This window comes from Pseudorca crassidens, chromosome 10 (genome assembly GCF_039906515.1).
Source record: "Pseudorca crassidens isolate mPseCra1 chromosome 10, mPseCra1.hap1, whole genome shotgun sequence".
NCBI classification, from domain to species: domain Eukaryota; kingdom Metazoa; phylum Chordata; class Mammalia; order Artiodactyla; family Delphinidae; genus Pseudorca; species Pseudorca crassidens.
Window position 1 is genome coordinate 66,669,859 of NC_090305.1, and position 15,685 is coordinate 66,685,543.

Here is a 15,685-nt window from a genome sequence, read left to right on the forward strand (position 1 = left end):
GAGGGGGTGTCTTGGTCCTCTTCCCTCGAGCACAGGGCAGATATGGTCCTATAGTGGGGACGCCGTGTACAGAGCCATCCTCCACTCCCTCCCCAGGGCTCAGATGGGCCTTTGACTGTCCGAGCTCTGGCTCCTGGGAGCAGCAGTGCCCTAGGTTCACCCCACAGGGCCACTCTCAACCCATAACTAATGCCTAGACCCCAGCAGGGACTCTGCAGGGATCACCCCCCTTGACTGCCAGCAACATGCCTGCCGAGGACAGGAGGAAATTAAGGGGTGGGCAGGTGGGCAGGCAGGTGGACAGGAGAGGGGACTTAGTGACAGGGAGAGGCAGGCACTGGGTAGCAAAGACGAGCCACACAAGGCTTGGCACTCACCTCTCTCTCCCAGGTCCCAGCCTGGGCTCCATGCCCCTTGGGAATGACAGCCCAGCAGACAAGATCCTGGCAGAGCCTGCGGGGAGAGACAGGGGTCTGGATCCCTCTTCTTTGACTCCCCCAGCTCCATGGTCTGAGTTGTGGCCCAGTCTGATGCAGACAGCACATCCCAGAGCCCTCTCTGGGGGCAGCCACCTTACCTCCCCCTCCCCCACCTGAGGAAACTGTGGGCCCTGACTTCTGAGGAGCCCATGAGCAGAGGCAGGAGACCCCTGGCCACACTGGCCTCCTTCCTTCTAGCCCCCATGCCTTTGCAGAGGCTTTCCTCCCTCTGGTGCCCTTGTCTAGGACCCTGGCCATGGCTTGTTCCTTGTCACCTCTGGGTCTCAGTGAGATGTCACCTCCTACGAGAAGCCTCCTCAGACTACCCTGGACCTGCTCCCTCTGCCCTGCCTCCCAGCTGGACTCCCCATCCTTGCACACCCTAAAACGAGCTGTTTCCCTGTTATCTTGTCTCTTATGTGTGTCCCCCCTCCCATGAATGTCAGCTGGCATAGGAGGAGTTTTTGGTCTTCCATGGCTGTATATCCGTAGGGTCTAGAACAGAGCCTGGTACACAGCAGGCACTCCATAAATGTCAGAGGAGCAAATGTCCCAAACATCTCAACTTACCCACCTCTCACAGGGGGACCGGAACGCTTTTCTGAACCCCATCTCTGGAGTAAGGCAAGGGGAGATTTGCGGATTGACTGACAGTACTTGTGTCTGCCGGGGGCACCCCGGACAGCAATGCAGCCATCGCTGCCCCTCAGCCCACCTGCCGCCTCGCTCCACGCAGGCCTGCTCTTCATGCCACTCCCCATCCGTTGCTAAGACTCCTCTCAAGAGCCTGAAGTGGTAGGGACGACCGGATGGTATAGGCAGTGACTTGACCGTGAGGACCAGCCAGCAGGGGGCGTAAAAGGGATAGGAACTGGTCTTTGGATCCTGAACCCAAACCCCAGAAACCAGGATCCCAACCAGATCCCAGACTGCAAATCTGGAACCTGGAACGCCAAACCCAGACCACAGACCCGGGCCGCAGAATCCGAACCCCAAACTTAGGTCCTGGAACTCAGAGCCCAGGACCAGATTCTGCTCTGGGGACCCAGACTCCAAAACCTAGGATGCCAAAGCCAGACCTTCAACCCAGACTCCAAACCCTAGACAGCAGGCCCAGGACCCAGGACTCTAAACCCAGACTCCAGGCCCGTAAACCCAAACCTAGACCCCAGACCCTGGACCCAGGACAGGGGCTGCTGGTTTTCCAAATGGGCACTGCCTCCTGCCCTGTGTAGACGAGGGTGGAGCAGGGGAGGGGTTAGCTCTTGGCTAACAGCAGGGGTGAGTGCTTGGCAGACCTTCCTGCTAGCGTTCAGAGGGGAATGAGGAATGTCCCTCATCCTGTCAGAGCCAATTTGGGGAACTCAGAATACGGTGGCCACATGGAGGGAATGGTGGGGAGTGAGGAGAGGGATGGATAGGTGAGGCCTGGCTATCCCCTGGACCCAGGAACCAAAGTCAGGGAAGGAGGGTCAGGCTCCCCAAGTGCCCTTGTCCCCCTGGCCACAGGCTCCTCAGACTGCCCTGGCCCGCCCAGGACCGCCCCTCCTGTCCAAAGCCTTTGGGCTGGGACGCAGGCCCAAACTTCCCGGAGGAGTCAAGAACGTGGCCTGGGCCAGACCCAGAGCCTTAGAAGTAGGTCAGATGTTGCTGTGCAGCAGGTCCTGGGGACCCCATCTGGGCATGGGCAGGCCCACGGGCTGCAGCTCACCCACCAGGGCACAAGTGTGTATTCACATAGATGTGGACTCACCACTACACGCCCATAAATACAGACGCTACACAGGGCCACTAGTTCCCGCCCAACTGCTCAGATGAGGGGACTGAAGCCCCAAGAGGGGCAGGAGCTGCCCAGCAACTCTGGATAGAGGTGGCACAAGGCAGCCACGAGGACCCAGAGAAGGAGAGGAATTTCGGCACCATCCCACGCCCCTGGAGCCTTGGGTGAAAGTCTGACTCCAAGGAGGACTTCCCAGCAGAGCTGCTCTGCCACCAACAGGATGTGGCCTGCTTCCCGTAGGCACAGCCCCAGGCCTTGAAAGATGGGAAGGAGTGGCCAAGGGGGAGGCAGGAGACTTCATATGCTCTTGTGACCCAGGCCGGTCCTGGTTCCTTTTGTCCTCAGTTTCCCCATCTGTACAATGGCCATGGGTGGGGCAAAGTGATCCTGAGTTCGAAAGACAGTCACTGCCCCTGAGCAGTGATGAGCCCGTCCTCGCCACCCCCATGCCACACACAGACAACTCTGTCCTCAGCAGGCCAAACACACCCCTCAGGCCCCTCCTCCTGCCCACTGTGCTGACGGGGACCAGATGCTCCAACCTTGTGGTTCTGGGGGTGGGGGTGGCAGGGCCCAGCGGGCTGGCAGACAAGCCCTGGGTTTGGCCCAGGGACCTATAATCAGCTCCTGCCCCTCTGATCCCGGCCCAGGACTGACGCTTGGGGCTGTGGTGTTCTGGCCGGCTGTGGCCACGGCCGCTATATTTGGGAGCCCAAATGAGGATGAGGGAGGGGTGGGCAGGCAGGAGCCTCCAGGGACCAGTGTCTCATGGGGGACAGGGTGGGGGACACTGTTGGCCAGGCTTGTTCCCTTAAGGAAGGAGGGCACAGCCTTGACTTCAGGGGCGCAATCTGAGGGGCGTGCTCTGCTCTCAAGGGCCTGGCCTGGGGGTCATCATCCCTGCCCTCAATGGCTGGTCTAAGGAGGTAGATTGAAAGTCTGAGTGCATGAGAAAGGGGAGGGGGGTGCTGACAAGATGAATGGGAGTGGGAAAAAGGCTCTCAGAGGGCGAGGTATGGGGCAGAGGGGTCTGAGATGCGAGGGATAGGAGCAGGGTGCGCCAACATGCTACGCAAAGGGTTGGAGAAAACAAAGGCCGGAAGCCGGGGTCCAAGGGAAGGGAGTGAGGTGCAGCCCTAGCCCTGGCTTCCCGGTTCTGCCTGCTGGTGTAGCTTCTAGAGGGGCCCAGCCCATCCCCCAGCATGGCCTGCGGCCTCTCTGAACTGCCCTGGACATTCCCCGCCGTTGGGCCAAACCCTGTACTCTCCCACCAGCAGTTTCCCAAAGAGCAAATATTTATTGTCCTTGGAAGAAAAAAAAGAGTCCCCTTTTAGGATCAGGGTCTGGGAGCTGCTACTGAGGCTTGCAGGGGTTCAGCAGCGGCCTGAGATGACCAGAAACCCCACCTAGAGGCTGAAGGCAGAGGAAGGAGGATGAGCTGGCCTCAGAGGAGAGGGGCCGTGGCTGCCCCAGGCTGCTGGGCGGGGGCTCTGCCCAGATCTCCATCTCTCCAAAATTTCCCCAGAGTAGGTCTGAGGGTGTACAGACTCTGTCCCCACGTTATGAGGTATGAACGTGTGTGTGAGCGGGTAGATGTGTGCAGTCTGTGTGTGCTCAGATGCATCACTGTGGGCAGGAGGATGGGAACACATGTGTGATCCTGTGGGCGTGTGTCACACGAGGCTGTGACCACATGTGTGTAGGAGCACGCCTGGGCACTCCTGGCTCTGTGTGCGTGTCCATCTGGGAGCTTGTTCATCTGTTGGCATGGGGCGGGGTAGGGGCATGTGGACACAACCTCTGTTGAATGGCCAATTCAGTCAAAAATGCAAGTAAATTTAGCAGAGGAAAAAAACCCTGTCAGTCAGACGAGGAGTCTGAATTGGGTGGTTGTTTGACTGGATGGACCAACTGTCTCAGGCAAACAGTTTGCGCTGGCTGGGAGGAGGAACCAGCTCCCCTGGGCCATCATAGAGAAACTGGAGACGGGGACCCCAACTACGGCAGAGACCGACACACAGAGACCAAGACAGAGACAGAGGTGGGGACAGATTCAGAAAGAGGGGAGGGAGGGTTGTTGAGGAGGACCAGAGACAAAGGGAGCGCCCAGGGCAGGATGGAGCTTCCCAGAGCCTACAGACAATGCATGTGCACACAGCCCTCTGGCCCCCAGTCCCAGCTGCAAGCCCGGTCGAAAGCAGATTCATTCTTTCCTCTCACTCACCCTCAAGCAGCCCAAGCTGGATCAGAAGGGGGCACCAGACTGGGATGCAGGAAGGGAGGGTAGGATGGGCAGCTATGACAAGGAGACAGTGACAGGAATGAAGGCAGTGCAGGGGACCGGGATGGCAGTGGTGGAAGTGAAGGCAGGAGGTGATGGTAGTGATGACAGCAGAAGAGGGAAAGGTAGCTGGGAGAGCCTCCCTCCCTGTCCCCTTGCAGACCACACCTAGCTGTGGTGGCCCCACAGAGCCAGGGTTGTCCCCAGCCCACCCCACCGAGCACCAGCTGTGTCCTTGCCTCCAGTGGCCACACAAACACCCTCTGTGGCTCAGGGTGTGGAGCTGCATTGCAAATGGCCCAAGCCCCCAGCCAGGAATAGTCAGGGTCAATTGCTGTACCTGCCTGTGTGGCTATTTATGTATCTGCCCGCCCACCCGGTGTATTCACGTCTAAAGTACAACACACACACGCACACTCACACACACACACACTCACTCACAGGATACCCCAGTCAGGCTAACCCACCCCCGGTGTGTGTCTGTGTCTGTCTGAAGATACCTACTGGTCCCTGGACACCCCTCACGTCACCTGGCCCCTTTCTACCAATACGGGGGCCAACAGGGACCACACTGAAGTGTGTATGTGCACCCATGCACACATACACACTCACGCACTCACAGTCACTCAGGAACCCCACCCACGGGTGCTTGGACCCAGAGCAGGCACACTCCTATGCACACATCTTTAAACACAAACCCTCACACTCCATAGATGCCTTTGTGCACACACACCTTCATACACAGGTGCACAGGCACTTTGCCCGCACATTCCCTTTGCGTGCGTACATACACACATTCACATGCCTCTGCATACACATACCCCTGACGCATCACACCTTCAAGTTCACGGTATAGGAAGAGCTCTGGGTGGGAATTAGGAGTGCTGGGAAGGAGGAGAAAGGCCGAGGGCAATAGCAATCAGGGAACCACGGCAGGCCTGCCTGGTGAGGTGTGGGTAGGTGGCAGTGTGAGTGCACGTGTGTGTGTGAGTTTGAACGTGTGTCCAGTATTTTGGAACCTTTCCACTGCCTCCTCTCCAAACCCCCTGGAGGGCCATCCCCACCCCCATCCTGCTCACAGAAGGAAATAGAGGCCAGAGCAGAGCAGCTGGGCCTGGGGAGGTCAGCGTCCCCAAGTTTGGGGCTTGCAAGCCTTAGCATCTGTGTTGTTCTTGGAACACCCAGGCCAGATAAGGACTGGGGTCAGAGCTCGGCTCTCGTGGGAAAGGACTCTCTGGAAGGCTCCCGACCCATTCCTTTCCCAGATGTTGGACCCCAGAGCAGGCAGCAGGAGGGCAAAGGGGATGGCTGGGGGACAGGTAGGGCCCCATCATGCTGGGCTGGAGAACTGGAGGGGGTCCACAGCAGATTCAGATTCACAGAGGCCCAGGAATGTGCAGTGACCCCTCAAACCAGCCCAGGGACCTCCAATTGTTGGGCCTGGAGCAGACAGAAAGGGATGATACCAGACACCCTGCTCTCTGCACAATCTGGACTTGAGACCCTCTGCTCCAGGGAGGCTCATTAGGTTCTGCAGCCAGGGCTAATGGTCAGAGACTCGGTGTCTGAGAAGTCTGCAGCTTAGCTGGATGGAGAGGCTGTTTTGAGATGGATGGAGTGCTGGGGGACATCAAAGCACCATGTCCCATCCAAAACAAATCCAGGTGCTGGTCCTGGGATTGGTTATCGGGGCCAGCAGGGGACCCAGTTCTGGTCCTAGTCCCATCACTGACTCCTAGAGACTCTTGCCCTCTGGAGACCTCAGTGTTCACACCTGTACAATGGAGTGGGGTCTTAGGTCAGCTCAGCAGACACACAGTCCCCCCAACACAGTCAGTTTGGGGCATCTTCGGACCTGAGTCTCCTCCTTCCCCCACTTGCACCAACCTTTGCCCCCTGCCCAGGTCTCAGTGCCTCGGAGAAGGCTGGAGCTTCTTTGCTGGAGCTTAGAGCTTAGAGTCAAGTCAATAAGGGAACAATCGGCTGGAATTCCGCATGAATACAGGGCTCATCCAAGGCTACAGATAATCGAGGAGGGACTGGGGGATTCCTGTGTCCCCTGGGATCCTTGCCTGACGGCAAGCCCCACCCCACTGAAGAGGGGCCCTGCCTTCGGGAGTCCTGGTCTGAGGGGATAAGCAGGAACCTCTCTGGTAGGTGTAGCAGGCCCCCCCAGCGCATCCCCCACCTAGCCTGCCTGCAGCTCCCTGCCTGAACTACAATCACTGTAGATGCAGTTTGGGGTCAGGAACCATGAAGAGGAACCATTGACTGCATCAGTCAAGAGCCCTCACCACCTTCACACCCCCGCTGCCTGACCCTGGGGTCCCCCCGAACCCATCATCCCACTGAGAACAGAGGCCACAGGTTCAGATGGGCTGGCCTGGGCTGGAGCACTGCAGTCGGGCCCTCCCTGCAGCCCCAGGCCTCCCAAACTTCAGTCTCCCATCTAGGAGCTGGGCTCCAGTCCTGCCAGCTTGACCCTTGGGCTGCTCCCTGATTTGCTAAGAACTTTCCAATCCATCAGGTTTAATCTCCTAAGGCTCCCTGGAGAAGAACTTTCTAACAATGCAATGACAAGAGACTCGTCCAGAGGCCAGAGGAGGTTCTTTCTGAGATCCTGGGATTCCCTCCCTCCTCTTGGGGAAACTGAGGCTACGAAGAGGAAGGCTGTCTCCATAGCAACTGAGAGATAAGAGGGGCAAGGGGCGGGGAGAATATTTGAAGTCCAAAGCTCCAGCCACTAATTCTCCCCTCCTGCAGAGACGTGGGACAAGATGATGCTTTTTTTTCTACCATGAAAGACTCAGCAGGACCACAGAGATGACCCAGTCCCTGCCCTCAGGGCTCGCAGTCTATCAAGAGAGAGGCAAGAATCAAGAATCCGAGGTCTTACTGTGCTGGGGGCTCAGAAGCAGATCCAGGAAGACCTTGGAGATGTCTTACTCTGCTGGGGGCTCAGAAGCAGATCCAGGAAGACCTAGGAGAAAAGGGGACATTTGAAGGGTATATGAGACCCCCCCACAAGCCAAGAAGGGGAGGGCAAGTCAGACAGTGAGAAGCAGGGGTAGAGACTCACTAGGGTTCAGGCAATGGGAACCCCAGGGCAGCGGTGCCTGCAGGGAAGTAGCTCCCAGAAGTGGAGCCTCCAAGTCTCTGAGCCCAGCCCCGCACACAATAAGTTCTCAAGCGTCTGGGGAGTAAGTGATCTGATCCAGGGGGTCACAGGAAGGCGTCTGAGCAATGGAGCGGCTCCATCAGGTCTGACTTTCCAGAACACTTTTCTTTCTCTCTCATCCCTCTCCTCTCTCTGCTAGGTCATCACGTCTTTGCCCCCGTCCGCCCCCAAATAGCCCTCTGTGATCATGCTTAAATTGGAAAATATATGTGGAGCACTAAGTGGGAGGGGCGGAGGTGGCCACTCTTCCGTCAGGGACCCAGCTCTGCTCCCTGGGCCAGGAATGGCTTCCAGAGCCGGCTGTGGGGCAAAGGGTGTTGCAGAGGGGCGGCGTATGCTAGTTGGCCTAGAAGTCAGCACTCCTGTCCCCTGCCTCTGTACACCCACACCAGCTCAGGAAGGCAGGGAAGGAAAGGGGCGCAGTGGAGGTGGGGGAAGGCTAAACCACCTATGGAGAGAGCATGACTGAGTCCATAGTCGCCGGGGCTTCTGCTTCCCACCTGGGAAACGGGGCTTGAGGCTTTCATTCACTTCTGAGGAGGCAGAGGGGCCCCGGAGATGGAGCAGCGGCCCAGGGCAGGTAGGAGCTGGGTGTGTGACTTTGAGCTGCCTCTTGTCCTTACTGGGCCCAGCTGGTGACCAGTGCTCCCTCCAGCTCCGGGGAGGTCTCTGAGATATGCATAGCCATTCTTCTGTCACCCTGGAACCTCCTCCAAGGTGGCAACTCACCTGTCTCCATCTGGGGCCCTTCAGCCTCTTCCACAACCTGAGAGGGCCCTGGGTGTTGGGAAGGGCTGGAGACCTGGTCTGGATGAGCTGGGTGACCTCTAGCATGCCATTGCCCCTCTCTGAACATCGTTCTCCCACACAGTTTTATAAACTTCCCCAAAGTACTTCCCCTTCTGGCCAGTTCAGCCACGTCCATGGCGCCTCTGGGCCAGCCTCTGTGCTGGGTGTCGGACAGCCAGGCAGAAACAGCCCTGGTCCCAGCCCGAGATGTTCCCAGTGTCATTGCCAGTTCATTGCTTAGCTCAGCTAGCGTGCCCTGAGGCATTCAGGGTGAGAGGAAACTGAGGCCCAGAGAGATGGCCCAGCAGTCCCCAGATGGCCCAGTCTGAACAAGGACCACCCACATAGACGGTCCCTCCAGGCCAAGCAGGACCCAGTGTCAAGAACTAAGGGTCCCTCACCCAAGGTCTCCCCACCACCGCCCCCAGGCAAGACCCAGTGTCTGAGCTAACCCCCTTCCCACTGCTTCCTCCTTCCTGGCCCCCTCATCCCTTCAAACCGCAGGGCCCATCCGGCCTCTGGAAAGCATGCCCAGGACCTCGGTGATATTTTGAGTTTAAGAAAACTTTGCAGTCGGCAGGAGCTCTTAAAGGTTATAAATAGCAGCAGCAGGAGCCCATGCCGGGAGAGGCGGAAACACGTGTCAAACACACATGGGAGGTGGCATTCCAAGGCACAGACCCCTCCTCGCCACCACTAGGGACTCACCAGGCTTCAGTGGATTTTACAACCACTGGAGTGGGAAGTCACACCCCACCTGGAAGGTGTCTGGGAAAGGAGGCTCTGCTCTTGCCCCCAGCCAGGGTCCCTGAGTCATTGGCCAGGTCGCCCCGGGCACTTGGGGGCGCTGCTGAAAGGGGTCTGGGGTGGGAGGTCTTGCTCCTACCCTCTCCCTCTCTGCCCAACACGGGAACCCCGGGGGCTGAGAGGAGTTTCGGATTGTGTCCCCTCTAACCCCGGTCAGCATAAGCCCGGGGTAAAGAAGGGATTATTCCAAGGTCACACAGGAGCTGGGTAGGAGTCAGACCCCCAGCCCACAGTTCTTTTCACCAAATGCTGCTGCTGCATCCCTTCCATTTTGGGGGACCACAGGACAACACCTTACCCCACCTGATTAAGTACAGCTGGAGAACTGTGTGGAGAGGCCCCTGATATGAGTCATCCCCTCCTGATCTGGGGGTGAACAGACCCTAGGGCCTCATCTCTCAACAGCCCGTCCAGTCCCCACGTTTCCACTGCTGATGAAGATCTGCCTTTGAACAGATGAGGAAGGGAGCGCTGGAGCGGGCAAGGGATTCCCCCACCCCAGAGGGCTGCACACCCATGCCCACCTTGCCAGGGTGTGGCTTGTGGACAACCCAAGGCCAGGTATAGGGTCTTCACAAGGAATTCAGCTCTGGTTTGGGCCACTGCAGTCTCAGGTTTGCCTTGAAGGCCATACGCTTCGAGGACATGCTCTCAGGAGCCCGGTCTGAGGGAACACAGCCATGAAGACTCCTTTGATTTTCCCCCCTGCTCCACAGTAGGCATAGGCAGGAACCGTTACTCCAATGCAGAGACTGGGAAGCCAGGGCGTGTCTGAGTTCCCCATGGCCATCCCCAGTTCTGCCTCACTTGTGCCCCACCTGCTGCCCCTGGCCCCCCGCAGGTCTGGGGGCAGCAGCCAGGCCTGGCGTCCAGGCGCTCTGAACCTCAGGGAGCCCCGAAGGGTTTATGGGGCTCCTAATGAATGGGCCTGTTGAGCTCAGAGGGGGCCGGGCCCGAGTAAACATGACTGGGTCTGAGCTGCCATTCTCCCCCTGCCTCCTTCCTCAGGACCCAGGAGGAAAATACGACTTCCTGTCCCTGAGCTGAGGGCTAGACTCGCCCCTCAGAGCCCTGGGCTGGGGCCCACAGGAGGAGCACAGCCTGGCCTGCACGGGCAGCCCCCAAGGTTGCGGGGGAGATGGGACCTCAGGTTTTCAGAGTCACGGGTCTGCATCCAGGCCCCGAGTGCTTGGGCACTTTATGGGGCCCCTTCGAGCCTTGAACTGCCCATCTGTTAATGACAGACTGGGAAACTGAGGCCATGAATAGGAAGGGGATGACAGAACAGGTCAGGACAGAACAGGCACTGAGCCCCAGCCTCTTGCTTCTCTGGCCAGTGAGGATGGGAGCAGCAGGAAGGGCAGGGGGCGTGTGTGGGCTCAGAGGAGGGAGAGGCTCCGTTGGGGGAGGCTCAGGGCAGTGGGAAGCTTTACAGAGGGCAAAGGAGGTCTTCCCCCTTGGACACAGCTGCCCACTGACCTGTAAAGCTGAAGTCTGCCCCCCCTCCATTGGCCCTGGTCACAGAATGGGTCCTACATGCCCTGGGATACCCCTTGGAGCCAGACACTTGGGAGTGGCCCGGGTCAGGGGCAGGAGCCCTGCTAAGTGCTATTTGTCATAGTCTCGCTATATGGCCCTGGCCAGCCCAGTCTCCTCTCTAAGCCCCATTTTCCCTCATTTCCCTTCCCTGAAGGCCAGGTATTGGCAAGTTCCCTGCCCCTCTTTCCAGCTTGTGAACTAGAAAGTACTTTGGAAACTATAAAGAGTGCTACCCTCCCCAGGAGCCTGGGAGGCCTGGGGAGAGGTCGCCCCTGAGTGCGAGGGCCCTAGGAACATGCCCCAGCCACTGGGTGGTTCCAGGCCAGCCACCTCACATGCTAAGCACTGGGGGCTGTGGCTGGAATGTGTGGAGAGGCAGCTGCCACGTGAATCATTACACCTCGTCAGGCTGAGCCTGGGACTTCCAGACTCAAACCAGCTCAGACTGGGCTCTGGCAGAAGGGCAGCCTCCAACTAGGATCTCTGGGCCCTGAGGTGAGGTTCCAGGATCTTGCATGGTCTCTTCCTCACCATGTGCCCACGTCCTCACCCTTAGCGTCCAGGTCCAGCACTGGTTCTGCTACAGCTCATTCTGCAGAACCACAGAGAGAGGTCATCCTGTCTACAATCCCCTGCCTCTGTGACCTCTAACTACATAAGCAGGCCCTGAGCCTGGGGGGAACTGGGGTAGGGGGGCAGCCAGTCAGGACTTCCTGGCTGGTTAACACCAGGAGCCCATGTTCCAGTAAGTAAAGAGTCTGATAGAGAGAGGGTGGCTCTGGGTCTGCAGGGATTAGAACAAGGGCTGGGTGGACGAGGGTCCCCATCACTCCTAGCTCAGGGACACTGGGTGCTCAGCGCTTGGAGGGGAAGCCTTCTCAGCCTCAGTTTTCCTGCTTGTGACCTGGGTTTGAACTACCCTCATCCACCATCTGATTGCTCCAGGTGCCCAAAACTTGAATGAACTCACTCATAGGGGCTGTGCTCATACCTCGTGGTGGCCTGAAATTTCTGAGATGTGGAAAAGGCTGGAAGGGGCAGGCAGGGACACAGGAACAGAGAGAAGGAGAGCTAATCAGAGAAAGCCTTGGCAGGGTAAGGAGAGGACCACTAAGGTACACACACACCTGAGGGACTGAATGGGCATGGGCACCTGGCAGGCAAGCCCATGGACAGTGGCGGGGAGGGCCCAGCCCAGGGCACCTGAACACTGGTACACTTGGACCTGCCTCTGCTTCCTGACCAGGGGTCTGGGACAAAGTCCTAGGCTGGTGCAGGGTTTGGTAAAAAATAATTAATTTTTCTCTTCAAGTGAAAGCTCTGACTCAGGCCTTTTCCTGTCCCGAACAGCAACATCCTTGCTTAGGCCTGAACCACAGAAGCTGCTCAGGGCTATCCACAGCCTCCCCATGGCCAATTTGCGTCTACTCTGTGGCTCTAGGCCCAATCTGGAACATCCTGTGGGCTCCAGGTGAGTGGGGTTCAGGGGAGCCCTGAGACCGGAGTGTAGCTGGAAGGGGTGAGGCTGGGGCACCCAGTTGGGTTAGTGTGTGTGTACCTGTGCCTGTAGGGCAGACAACGTATGCCCACTAGGAGATATCTATCTACGGATCTGGTGCTACCGCAGCAGGGTCCTGTGACCATGTGATCAGAAGGGACAGGAATCCCACACTCCCAGCCGCCTGTCCCGGGAATGCTCCCTGCCTGGGACAGGGCAGTCTGGCCCCCTGTGTCCCCAGCTTCCCGCCATTCACCTTCCTGAGAAGTGAGAAAGCCAGGCTTCCTGCTGCAAGGGGAGGGGGCTGCTTGACCAGCTGCCTGGGAGCCTCCAGTGACTCATCCGGGTGGGGGGTGTTTATGAGCAGCTGAAACGGCTGTAAAAGTGGCACCTAGGTTCACTTATGGCCTGGCCATTCCCTCCCCTACCAGCCCCTTGCCTTGAAAAGCTTCCAGAGGGGCTTGGGAACCTGGAAAGAGGTCTGGGATTGAGGCTTGATGGGGGCTCAGCCTGGGGTCAGGGTTCAACCAGGGGTTAGAGATCAGACAAGGAAAGGACTCAGCCTGGGGGTAAAGCTAACTCTGGGATCAGGACTGAGATTGGGATTCAGGCTGACTTTGGGGCTAGGGTTGAGGGAACAAAGGGTCGGGGTCTATGGGCTAATTTTACCAGATAGCTTCCAGGCTCGGGCAAGGGATTTTCTGAGGGAGTGAGGCCAGGCTGCAGGTCTCAGAGAGCCTCTGTTTTTCCTGTTTGAGTCTGGTGCCCACCCAGGCCCCAGGGTCTGTGTACCTTGGCCAGAGCCCTACTCCTGGTGGCCGTGGCGGCAGCAGAGGCCTGTCAGCCTAGGGCTGCTGAACCAAAGTGCAGCCCCTGCTCCAGTTCTGAGCTCCGGTGACAGCTTTGGCTCCTCCTCCTAGGCCCCAGCCTGGGGATCAAAGAGGGGAGTCCCCACAGGGACTTACTCCCACTCCCCACCCCCAACCAGAACTTTCTAAACGCCATTGAAACTGACCTGAAACTGACCAGAAACTGACCCTGGGGCCCTGGGGCTTGCCGGTCAAAAAGGGTGGGCTGTGCTCTGCCAGGCACTGGGGTGCTACCAGTTAATGTGTGACACTCCCACCCCCATGGTGGCACTTTAACCAGAGGCCCGGGGGTGATTTAGGGGGTCAGTGGCCCCGCCCACAGTGGTGGAATGTCCAGCAGGAGACTCTGGAGTGAGGCACATGAATGACGGCTAGGGAAACACCCTTAAGGGGCCCAGAGCCCATGATCCCTCTGTGCAGCCCTATCCACAGCTAGCCCATCCTGGTCCTCCCAAGCACAGGGTATTGTTTGTTTCTCAATCTCAAGCTTGCTGGTGTCAGATCTGAGAAGGACTTCCTCCATCAACTCCTAGTTTCACCTCTCAGTACCTCCAATCCCTCCATGAATGTTCTTTTCCTATCATCAAGGGGTGTGGGTCATCAAATCATAAAACTTGGAATCGAATTGCTTAGAAACAGAGACGTAAAGCTTCTTTGAAGAACCATGAGTGTTCTTTAGGTGCCTGCTCTGGGCACCTGAGCCTCTGTCCCTGTTCCCAAAGAGCCCACACACCATAGGGAGCAGTCCCCAAACCACAGCCACCCCTCCCCCAATAATGGAAGAGATGGAGACACAAGGAGAGAGAGATGTCCTCTACACCAGGCAAAGAAGTATGATCCTGGCTGAGGAAACTACAAAGGCAAAGGCAGCACAGTGAACACAGAAAGAAGACCAGGAGCCTAGTCAACAGTGCCTGTTGAGGAGAGTCACTTTTGGAGGAAACTGCCTCAAACAGCAGTCTAAACACCAGGACAAGAAACTTGAGGGTAGTGGGGCATGGAAGAGAGTATGGCCATAGAGATGTATGGAGAAGACCCTTGTGGGTACAGTCTGGGAGATGGGTGGGTTTGAGCAGGAGGAGGGGGTGGGTTGCCAGGAAAGTTGGCTGCAATTGGACTCCAGTGGCCTTAGGGCTTGGGCTTGGGCACTCATTCACTTTGAAGAGAGGGGTCATCCCTGAGACAGGGGGCCAGTTTGAGGGCTCTGAGGAGCTCAATTTCCACAGGCTGAGCCTGGGGAGCCCCCAGAGTCCATGGGTCTCTCAGAAACCCAGAGAGATACCCACCCTCGGAGGCACTGAAACAGTAAAGTTAAAAGTGCCCTTTGAATCAGATGGTCAGCTCCCCATTTTACAGATAAGGAAACTGAGGCTCAGACAGCAGGAGAGTCGTCGTGTCCAGGATACACAATTGGTAAGTGGGAGACCTGGGGTTGCCACTTAGCCCGGATATTTCCTAGGGCCCTGACAGTCACATTAGCTTCCTCCTGACCATCCTTAAAGCCCTTTGCTCCAGGCATCCCCAGGCCCTCCCTGAACCTCAGCTTCCCCACCTGATACTTAGAGGTTGTAGGCTTGGGGTCCGAGGTCCCCTCCTCTGAGCCCTCCTGCATCCCCCCCTGGGCAGGAGCACATAAGCCCCGCCCCCATCTGACCTCTGCCCCCAAAGTCTCCTCCCGCCCTTTTCCCAAGTTGAGGGTCCCCAGTGGACCAGAGCCAGCCAAGAGCTTTTGGGGGTGTGAAGGAGTGGGAGAGGGAGGTGGAACCCCACGGTGGGGGTCCCGGCTGAGCCCTTGGTCTTGCGGCCTCTAGCCGCCCGGGGTGGAGTCAGGGGCGGAGCTAGAGAGGCCGGGCGGGCGTCTGGATGGGTAGGGACTCGGAGAGACCCGGACCCGGGAGAGACTGGGGAGGGAGAGAGAGGGACGTGAGCCCAGAGACGCGGGCAGGGACGGGGGCGGGTCTGGGGCACAGCAGACCTACCCACTTGGGAGATTCCTGAGGCTGGGGGTCCAGGCGAGGGCGGGGCGGGTAGGAGGGCGGTGGCGGAGCCAGGCTCTGGGGCTGGCGGCAGAGCAGCCTCTCCGGGGATCCCGGTCCAGCCTGAGCGGGAGTCCCGCGGGCGGACAGACAGCGCTGCGGCCGGGGGCGCGCTGGGTACCTCCAGTGAAGAGGGCCTGCTTCGCGGCTGAGGGCCCCTATTCACCGGCCGGGGCCGGACGATCAGAAAAAATAACGTCTGTGCCTTCCCGGAGAGGAAAATGAAGCGGCGGGAGCGGCTCGGGCCACGTTCCCGGGCCCCGATGTCAAAGCTCCCCGGGCCCCGTCCCCTCCACACTCACATCCCGCCGCTGTGCGACCCCGGGCCGCGGCCTCTAGAGAAATGTCCCGGGGCAGGGGGCGGCGAGCTCCGCTCTGCAGCTCCACACACACGCGTCGGAGAAGACGGAGGGAGGGCGGGGGCGGGAG

At 58.5% G+C, this 15,685-nt stretch overlaps 1 long non-coding RNA gene across 1 annotated transcript; it reads right to left on the minus strand.

Annotated features, from left to right (window-relative positions):
- Positions 1-377: 377 nt before the first annotated feature.
- Positions 378-15,652, minus strand: LOC137233107 (uncharacterized). Its single transcript, XR_010947299.1, has 3 exons — positions 15,200-15,652; positions 7,437-7,520; positions 378-453 (listed from the first exon to the last, which is right to left on the minus strand). It is a non-coding gene; the product is annotated as an uncharacterized lncRNA (long non-coding RNA).
- Positions 15,653-15,685: the final 33 nt, after the last annotated feature.